The following is an 11,066-nucleotide window of genomic DNA, read 5'->3' as shown; positions in this document are numbered from 1 at the left end:
TTCAACATAAGTAACTAAATCGTTCTCAGGACTCGTGACAGTTTTTAAGCCAGTAAAAGGAAAATTAAGCAAAGACTGATTAATGAATACTCTATTTTTGTATAGTAACCTCGAAAGAAAAATCACGAAGAAATGTCGGATTCACTCAGCTTATCAGAATACTTTGAACGTGGAAATTAAAAGCTTAAGTTTAATTACTCTACCAATTAGTTCTGTGAGTGATTTGAACATTGCCTTATTACTTATTCCTGTTTTTTCTAAATAATTCTCATTTTTTGTGATTACCGGTTTTATTTTCTTTAAAAAATAGGTCACTTAATAAGCTAAAATTTATCATTTCTATCTTATAGGTATTAAAACCGAGGTTGGACTTGATAATTTCAAATAAATTAAGAATCAGATAGAGAGTTAATAATAAGCATTTACTTTTGTTATATCCAGATGAGTAGAAAAATTGTATTTCTGATGTTTCGTGACTTAATTTCAGCCACTTCTTCGAAATAAATAAGCATGATTGTTTCCTATGTACTATTTAAACTTGTGTTAATTTAATTTCGGTCATTTATTTACTCCAAAGAAGTGGCTTACACTAAATCACGAAACGTCAGAAATAAACTTTTCTTAGTTATTCTTCTATGTATATCAATGTTATAGATAGGCCACTGTACTGTTTGGAAATCACAAATAGTCATCTGTATAGATGTGAACAAGTAGCTGATACATATTTGGCCCCTCAGTTCTTGAAATTAGTATGCTGCAGAACATGAACATGTTATTTATCATATAACTAATTATCATTTTTAAGCGTTATACATCATTTGAACTTGAATTGTACAATCTCCTAAACCTAGTTATGTCCTACTTCTAATTTAAGGCTGTTATATGTAGATCGACCTGGATTATGACAGTTAGTAGTACAAAAACAAGTCAGAATGTTACAACATGCACTAATTTAATATAAATGGAGAAATATCTTATTGTGTTCAACAATAATTCTAGTGAAACAATGTATTCTTAACATATTGAGAACAGATTGATTTTGATAACGAAATAAACTAGAATAAATAGCAACCTAAAGATTTTCAAACAGGTTCGAGCCAGAAGTTATACCATAGCAGAATACATACCCGTTGCGGTTGTCTCGACTTTTATTGTAAGGACGTGATATAATGCGAGATCACTTTTTTATTCTATAATATATGCATTAAGTGCATCATTTCTTTCATTTTAACTGTGTGTTTGATATTTTTGTAATACTCGTTCGATATATGTTTGCTCAGTTCCACAGTAAAATCTTCACTTTTCTAGGCATGCATGCTGTTCACTGATAAATTATTAAAAGCCCGTAAAATCTGCATGTAATTGAGTGTATTCGGTCAATATGCTTTTGGAGTGTAAGTCAAATCTGAGTCTTCCATTACTTTCATCTTCTGTTCATTAAAAAAAATCTCAGTTTTTCTCTGCTACCAGTCTGGTTTTCATTGTTACATTACTGATCCATAGTTGTTTGTTCGAAAAAGTATGATCGTTCTAGAATATTTAAAAACTACTATCTATTAAAACTGTTTTATCGATTGAGTGCGCGCGTGCGTGCCCTCTTAATATATTACGTGATGATCCCCGCCAAATCAGAGAGGAGTGAATTATCGTTCGGAGCAATAATACACAAAAACCCTATGGGCAGTCTTGAGCACTTATCACTCCTCCTTTCTGCCTAGCCCAGCCATTTAAGTCCAGAACACCAATAACAGCCTCTGCAATATGAATCACTATTCTCAAACATACTGGGCTTATATGCCAATCAAACAGACCACATCGTACCATAAAATAGAAAATAACATTTGTACAAGATTTGGCCAAATGTGGCTGTGAATAGGGCGGAACAGTAGTTAATGGACTAGGGATAACTCAAGAATGGTAAATCGTATGATAATAGTCTATAGGTCAAAATAAAGCTTATAATAAGAGGAACACAAATACGGATACTTTAGTTAATTAACAATTATATAATAGGAAACCTACATATCACATTGGTCCATAAACAGTCCTCAAAGTTACTATAGTCACGTTTTATTGTTTTCACTTCAAAAGCCACAATAACACAACATCAGACCCAATGTTACATACAGATACATAAAAATATGTCATATTAATTTCCTTAACCATCTATTATTCAGTTTTTTAAACCACCTCTTAAGTATTTTTTGAATATTCTATCGTGTAGTGATGTATTATTTATTATTCTACAACCATAAAATATATACTTAGATACTATGTTAAAAGTTTAGCTGATGGATTACATCCAGTTATTAATTAAGATATGAAAGATGATGGAAGTTTTTAAAACTTTTGGATTTAACCACTCCAGAAGCCTATTCAAAAACATATAGTTCGATCCTATCAAAGTGATTTGTGTACTAAGTTTATTTTAGTTATGGTTAAATTTTGACAGGGATTTTACTTTTTTGAATAGACCAATATTTAGAAATTTACTGATAAATATTTGAAAGGGAGTTGAATCTCTCATTTCTGTCATGTATTCAAGTTTAAAGCCGACTAAATGTAATCACATCTAAACGCTTCCTTTCAAATAACCTGGTAAGTAATTAAAAAACGTAATTACTATTAGTATATCATTGTAATCTCCAAGAACTAGTACTTACTAAAGAAAATCGTGGTTGACAGGACAAACGAAAGATTTTATTCACTCTCCTAACATATGACAATCACTTTAATACAAAATGAACCCATCTGTATATCGTTTTTAGTGACATTTAATGATTGATTAATAAATACCATATCTGATCAAAAAAGGTGAAATGGAAAAATAAATTCCTCTAAGAATTATTACAAAACATTTGCTATATTTTATACTAAACGATCATTTATATTCCGAGTCGCACGCAGACGTTATGGTACTAATATGTAGGCTAAGTTCACAGTTAAATTCACTTAGTACCGTTTGTTTGAATCTTCTAATTGATGTTTAGGACTGCAACTGGTCAGTCTCTTATTGGCATATGTGCATACTGTGCGGACTGCCTCGATATTGCCTGAAGTCATAAGCATTGTAAGAAAAGATGGATAGTGGCTAACAGCGAAATCCAGGATGCACGTTTCGTCCTACTTGGGACTCGTCAGCTTGATGTACCTATATCTCAGAGTTGATGTTCACTTGTATTACCGGAAATGAATACACTGTTTAAAAATAAAATTTCTCCTATGTAAAATTTACATATTCTAGTGCAATAATAAATTTTTAAATATGAATTTTATTTATGATATATTTAAAGCAATTAGTCCCTTTAAATTTCGAGAGTGTGATAAGATTATCAGAACTATGTGATATATTAGCTCAATAAATTTCGAACAATTTGATCACACATATACTTGTTAAGAACATTTATATATATAAAAATAAAAAGTCAAGTAGACTGGAAATGAGGAGTAAGAGGAGACAAGGATAATAATAATAATAATAATAATAATAATAATAATAATAATGTGAAAACAATTTGAAACCTAATCACTCTGGATAGGGTTGGTTTAAGGTGAGAACAAACTGTTTTTAAATACATAAAGGGGGGTTTGAATTTTCGTATGGTTAAGGCTTCAATAAACCTTAATATACGCCCTTTTACACTTTTATACAACACCACAAAAGTCGTGTTAAGTTCAATCTTATGGCCTGTTCGGATTATATGTTTGGCAATATAAGATGATGGATGTTTACCATCTACTCTTATGGGGTCGTTTGATTCTATTTGTTTCTACAACCATTTTGGCACATGGTCACATGGCTTGATTTGGCATTTAACATTTTGATATTTGATATTTCAACTAATAATAAAATAACAAAATTGAGTTTAATATTTATCTAGTTTCCATATATCCTGTAATATTCGTATTTATATAGGCAAAATATCAAATTAAACAAGATAAATTACGAGTTAATTATAATAATAATGACATCAGATATGTAGCTGGTTCTGATAGATATGTGGTATGGATTGTAAGTAAAATGATAACTTTGTAAGAAAAATAATGATAACAGTGTAGTTAGATATGTTAACATTGGAAGTAGGTCAAAACTTTGGGGAAATAAACAATACAATCATTTAAATCCGTTAGATTTTAATAATAAGTTATGTGCAAATGATCAGTACAATTAATATTAAATAAATTTTTGTTATATCTCAATATTTAGAAGGGGGTTTGTGGAGATTTCAGTATTTTTCAAAGTTGAAATCATGAGTCAATTGAAGCTAGACCACCATCGAAAACCTGGAAGCACTGAACGGCCGTTTCGTCCTATTATGGGACTCCTCAGCAGTGCGCATCCACGAACCCGCTCTCGCGAGCCAGATTCGAACCCAGGACCTACTAGTCTCGAGCCGAAGCCCTTAACCGATAGACCACTGAGCTGGCATCCAACGGTGTTAATGTCTAACTTCAACTGATCCACGAAGTTGAGCAACCGTTCACCAATTGTCTTCAGTGAGTTGATATCTCACAACAGACGTGGTTGAACTCCACTGGTCACTGCTTCCCACTAGAACTCCAGGACGTGTATCTGAAGTCAGTCACTAGTGAGCATATGATTATAATCAGAAAGGGATTTGTGGAGATTTCAGCTGTGGAGATATCAACTCACTGAAGACAATTGGTGAATGGCTGCTCAACTTCGTGGATCAGTTGAAGTTAGACATTAACACCGTTGGATGCCAGCTCAGTGGTCTATCGGTTAAGGGCTTCGGCTCGAGACTAGTAGGTCCTGGGTTCGAATCTGGCTCGCGAGAGCGGGTTCGTGGATGCGCACTGCTGAGGAGTCCCATAATAGGACGAAACGGCCGTTCAGTGCTTCCAGGTTTTCGATGGTGGTCTAGCTTCAATTGACTCATGATTTCAACTTTGAAATATCTCAATATGTAGAAAAAATGGTATTTCTGATGTTTCGTGACTTAATGTAAGCTACTTCTTAAGAGTAAATAAATTATTTAAAGCAATTAGTCCCTTTGATAAATTTCGATAACGTAATGAGAAGACGAAGATTATCAGAACTATGTGAGTAGAGGATAAACATCCATCATCCTCTATTGCTAAACATATAATCGAAACAGGTCATAAGATTGATCTAAACTCGGCTTTTGTTGTGTTGTTTAAAAGTGTAAAAGGGCGTATACTAAGGTTTGTTGAAGCCTTAACCATACGAAAATTCAAACCCCCCTTTATGTATTCAAAAACAGTTTGTTCTCACCTTAAACCAACCCTATCCAGAGTGATTAGGTTTCAAATTGTTTTCACATTATTATTATTATTATTATTATTATCCTTGTCTCCTCTTGCTCCTCATTTCCAGTCTACTTGACTTTTTATTTTTATATATATAAATGTTCTTAACAAGTATATGTGTGATCAAATTGTTCGAAATTTATTGAGCTAATATATCACATAGTTCTGATAATCTTATCACACTCTCGAAATTTAAAGGGACTAATTGCTTTAAATTTCTTAAAAGAAAACTCCCTGCACATACTATAAAAAGGTTAGATGAACTTATCAACCTTAAATGTAAAATTGTATCGGAACGCGTGAAACTGAACTTTTATAAATCTTGTTTGTCGAGTCACATATTCCCAAATCAGCTATATAAGAATTTACGTTCAAGTAAATTACAACCGAATATTTCAAATCTCGTTCGACTGTCGAAATCATGTATAGATAATTGCCAAGATAAATTGATCAATTTAGTCGAATTGCACACTCAAGCATTGCCTATATTAACAGAAATATCTATAATCTGCCATATCAAATTCATCAACTTTTGCAGTACGGTCATTTTGAAGACAAAGGAAAGGAACGGAGAAAAGCTCGAAAAATCATGCATTAATACTAATCATGTCAATTTATTCCCAATTAATCCTGATAAGTATGTCACTAATTTATCTTCCATTGTATTATCTGCTAATGAAAGGGAAGCACTTTCTCTTGGTTTTAATTTCTCGGTACCTATAACGCAAATGTCTGAATTAGAAATAAATGCCCAATTTGAAAATCTATATGACCAACTGAGTACTCTAACCCTTACGTCCTTAAGTAATCAAAGCTGGTGTAAAGCTAAACTGGTGGATATAGCACACCAATTTCATAATGTTGGACCTAAGCAGAGAAGCATATTAACTTCTCAACATTTTAAATCACTAAAAGAACTACGAACAAACACGGATATTGTCTTGTTGAAGCCTGATAAAGGATCAGGCGTGGTTATTATGAACAAATGTGAATATAAGGGTAAGATGTTATCCATCCTCAGTGATGAAAGTAAATTCATGCCTGATGTTGAATTTGGAGGTATTAACAAACTAGAGGGAAGAGTAAATTCAAACCTGGAAAAATTTCTTCACATGAATATTATTGATAAAGAGGAATTTAATCTTTTAAAACCTATGGGTTCAGAGTATCCTCGTTTATATGGACTACCTAAAATTCACAAATAAAATATTCCTTTACGTCCAATTTTATCAATGTGCCGATCACCCACACATAACCTAGCCAAATGGCTAACAAAATTATTGGATCCTATTCGAAGACGTATATGTAAGTATTCTCTAAAGGATTCTTTTGAATTGGTCGATCATTTAGGTGACATTAATATCAAAGGAAAACCTATGTGCTCATTTGACGTGAATTCCTTATTCACAAATGTACCTATAAAAGAGACTATTGACATTTTATGTGACTATATATCTTCAAACAACCTTAATTTACCTATCCCCTTAAAAATTCTTAAAGATTTATTACTTTTATGTACTGATAAAGTTCAGTTCACTTTTGAAGGCGAATACTTTCGCCAGATTGATGGGGCTGCTATGGGTAGTCCGTTAGGACCATTACTAGCAGATGTGTTTATGGCACATGTAGAAAATTTATCTGAAGACTTAATCAAAAACATGTCACTTTATAAGAGATATGTGGATGATATCTTAGTAATCGGTGAAACAAAGGAAGATATAAACTGCCTATTGAATAAATTTAATACTATCCAAAACCATATCAGTCTTTCATGTGAAGAGGAGAAGAACGACCAACTTCTCTTCTTAGATGTACTTCTAAACAGACGAGAAGATGGCTCAATAAAACGATCCATTTTTCGAAAACCGACGTGGACGGGTCAATATCTTAGTTACTATAGTTATTGCCCTGTACAATACAAACGTTGTTTGGTAAAGTGCCTTTTTAACAGGCTTCGTCGTATTTGCACAAATGACGCTATTGATGACGATGTTAAGTTGTTAACCAAGACATTAATCGGGAATGGCTATCCACCTAAATTTATCAATAGATGGAAAGTTCAGGGCACAGCGAGACCTACTGTAGCCTTGGTAGAGAAAAAGCCTGTCTACATCACCTTACCATTTAGAGGTGATTCAAATAGCTTTTTATTGAAACAAAGGCTTAAATCTGTTATCAACAAAACGTATTGTGCTGCGAAAGTCATAATCAGGGAAAGAACGAGGTTCATGCTTCATTCAAAACCTAGACGACATGAAAACGATTGTGTCACATCCCACTGCGTTTACCAATTTAAATGTGTGTGTGGTCACACATACATAGGGAGGAGCAATCGTGATCTGAAAATTAGGGTGGGTGAACATGTACCAAAATGGTTGCAAAAACAAATACAGTCGAATGACCCAATGAGAGTAGAGGATAAACATCCATCATCCTCTATTGCTAAACATATAATCGAAACAGGTCATAAGATTGATCTAAACTCGGCTTTTGTTGTGTTGTTTAAAAGTGTAAAAGGGCGTATACTAAGGTTTGTTGAAGCCTTAACCATACGAAAATTCAAACCCCCCTTTATGTATTCAAAAACAGTTTGTTCTCTCTTTAAACCTACCCTGGTAATATTAGCTTATTATCCAGAGTGATTAGGTTTCAAATTGTTTTCACATTATTTTATCATTATTATCCTTGTCTATTCTTACCCCTATTTCTAGTCTAGTTGACCTTTTATTTTTATATATAAATGTTCTTAACAAGTATATGTGTGATCAGATTGTTCGAAATTTATTGTGCTAATATATCACATAGTTCTGATAATCTTCGTCTTCTCATTACGTTATCGAAATAAATTATTTATTTTAATAGTTGAGATCATGAATCAATTGAAGCTAGACCACAATGGAAAACCTGGAAGTATTGGACGGTCGTTTATTATTTGTTTACTCTAAAGAAGTGGCTTATATTAAGTCAAAAAACGTCAGAAATACAATTTTTCAACTCATCGGGATACAATATATATATATATATATATAAACTTTCTACCAAATGCTCAATTTATTTAAAACTTTCAAGTCCAATCTTGGTATTAAAACTTATAATCAGTACAATGATTTAGATGGTGAAGAGAAGATTTAAAAAAGAGTTGAAGACAGAGGTTCTCGCAAATTTCCTCTGGACACTAATACTAGAACTTCAGGTTCAAATCCGTAAGACTTTTGTTATATGTAAGAGACAAAAGCGAACCGTATTGGAAAACTTTCAAAGTACGCAGAAGATCACTAACAATGATTTAGATTTTTTCCATTGTATGATTACTATTTGCTATTTGTAGTAAAATTCGCGTGCATGTTGTCTTTGTCCGAGCGTTTCATGTTTTTCAATCATAGATTTATGAAACTTAATTGGTGCTCGGTGCTGGTGGTGAACAAAAAAAATTTACCAATTACTATTAAAATATGTGAAACATTTTAGTTTGATTGATTTGTCAATAATTGAGAATATTATTTAAAGTAGAACATAACGTCTTATGTAACTGATAACATTAGTGTCTTTTATTTATCACCAGTGAAAAAATATAAACCCCTGTTGTGCTATGAACTTGAACAATTAATAACTTATATGCAAAGATGGGTGGTAGTTATGTAGTGAACAAGAAGACGAGTTTGGACAATCAAATGTGTTTGACACGAAAATTACAAACTATTTCACTAGAATCTGACAACCATACTATAAACAGTTAATTTGCAAACTATCAATCAATTGTCCCAATCTTGACCATTCCTTCTGAAAATATCAGTCCATAGTCTCCGATTATTATTGTTCATGCATTTTCATACCAATTGCGTTTCGTTCCCGTTCTTTTGTTATCGATCTTCTACTGAAATACATTCTCTGCCTGACCATCTCCATATACTACTTATGTAGATGTAAGCAACCTACACCACGGTATTACTAAAGTAACCCACACCACGGTTAGCAGTGGAATCCGGGAGGCACGTTTCACCTTATTTAGGACTCTTTGGTTGGGTGTTCCTGGATCTCAGATTTGATGCCTATTCCGGGACTTGAAATACGTTATCAGCCACCATCCATCTCTGCCCATAAAGCTTATAACTTAAGGCAATATCAAGGCAATCCGAACAGAATGCACATATACCAATAGGAGACTGATCAATTGCAGACCTAAACAATAATGGGAAGATTAAAACAAATAATACAAAATAAATTAAAGTTCACCTTTTTTGCACAAGCTAATGGCTGTCGGGGCGCAGTAGCTAAGTGGATAATGCGAAGCCATTTGAAACGAATGGTACTGGGTTCGAATCCCACAGTGAACATCAACCCTGGGATGCATGTACAATCAGCTGACAAGTCCCAAATAGGAAGGAACGCGCGTCTTGGATTCCATGGTTAACCACCATCCATCTCTGCTTATCTTATATCTTGTTTCTACATAATATCAAATAATTTATGAAAACTGTTTCATTTTTAAAAAACTATCACAAAATAAGTATTATTTTATCAATAATAAATTTTCTTGTATTAGTTGCATCAGTTTGTAATTGGTCAACTGAATTGACATAGTTCAAGTCTCCTTTATAGTCTATGTAAACATCTACATATATGTTTACCATAGAAACATTAAATTTATTAGCAAACACTTTAGCTTAGTCGAATTATACCCATAAGTAATTTAGTATGAACGTTTCCAGTGTAAATTAAGATATGAATAAGTTTTCTAAGTATAATTACCATGTATTATGGAAACTATATATATGATAACATGGAAAATTATAATATTGACTACAGTTAAAGACTTTGTGTATAATGACTAAATCTCTAATATATATATATATATATATATATATATATATATATATATATATATATATGGCCCCCAAATGCTCTGGTACGGCCGAGAGTGGGGAGAGTCCTCTCTCCCTCTCGAAATGCTCTCACATGGCCACGCGTATATAGCCTCTGTCAGGGAAGTCCTACTCACTGACTTCTCGTGGCGGGGATGTTATTCACGAAATTGAGAGGATGAAAAGCGAATATCCGGCGCTTTAACCGGGTTGGTGGACAAGGCGAGTCCACCTAGGGAAGTTGGAAAACCCTGATTCCAAACCAATGGTGCACATGGACTCCAGTATCCTGAAGGAACAAATGGCATATGAATCAATCGTTGGTCACCGGCTACCATGGGACTGCATCTCCTCACGATGTTCGACTGCCTTGTGGATCGGATCTTTAGGTCGAAGGCTCCGGGTATGGCCCTCTAAGGAAACTATCTGCTTCGGTTCGGGCAACCGGGCAGTATCACAGCCCTCACTCAAATCAAATGAGATTTGTATGGCGCATATATATCTGGTGCCCCTTTGTACCAATATTTATGTGTTTAAATAATAATATAATAAATATATATAAATCTGAATGAGATGATCAAATGAGAACAAATGTATTCTCATTCTGTCATTATGAAGATGAAATAACAAAGAAAGCAATTAAAGATAAAGATATTAGAAGGCAATGTAAAAAGTGTTTAATAAAAAGAGTCATTTTCATGTTTAAATTCACAGAGAATTAAAATCATAAAACAAATAAATAAAGGTCAAGGTTAAGATAAAGTAGATGATGGATCTACATATAGTCAATTACATTAATCCTTAGGAACATTAGACTTTTTATGATCGTTGAGATTTAATAAAGTAGAAACCTTGCGATTAAAAAGAGAAGTCGAATGACATCAAGGAAATGTAATAGAATAAAACATTTGG

Source organism: Schistosoma mansoni, chromosome 1 (genome assembly GCF_000237925.1).
Source record: "Schistosoma mansoni strain Puerto Rico chromosome 1, complete genome".
Taxonomy (NCBI): Eukaryota; Metazoa; Platyhelminthes; class Trematoda; order Strigeidida; family Schistosomatidae; genus Schistosoma; species Schistosoma mansoni.
This window is presented reverse-complemented; position numbering follows the sequence as displayed.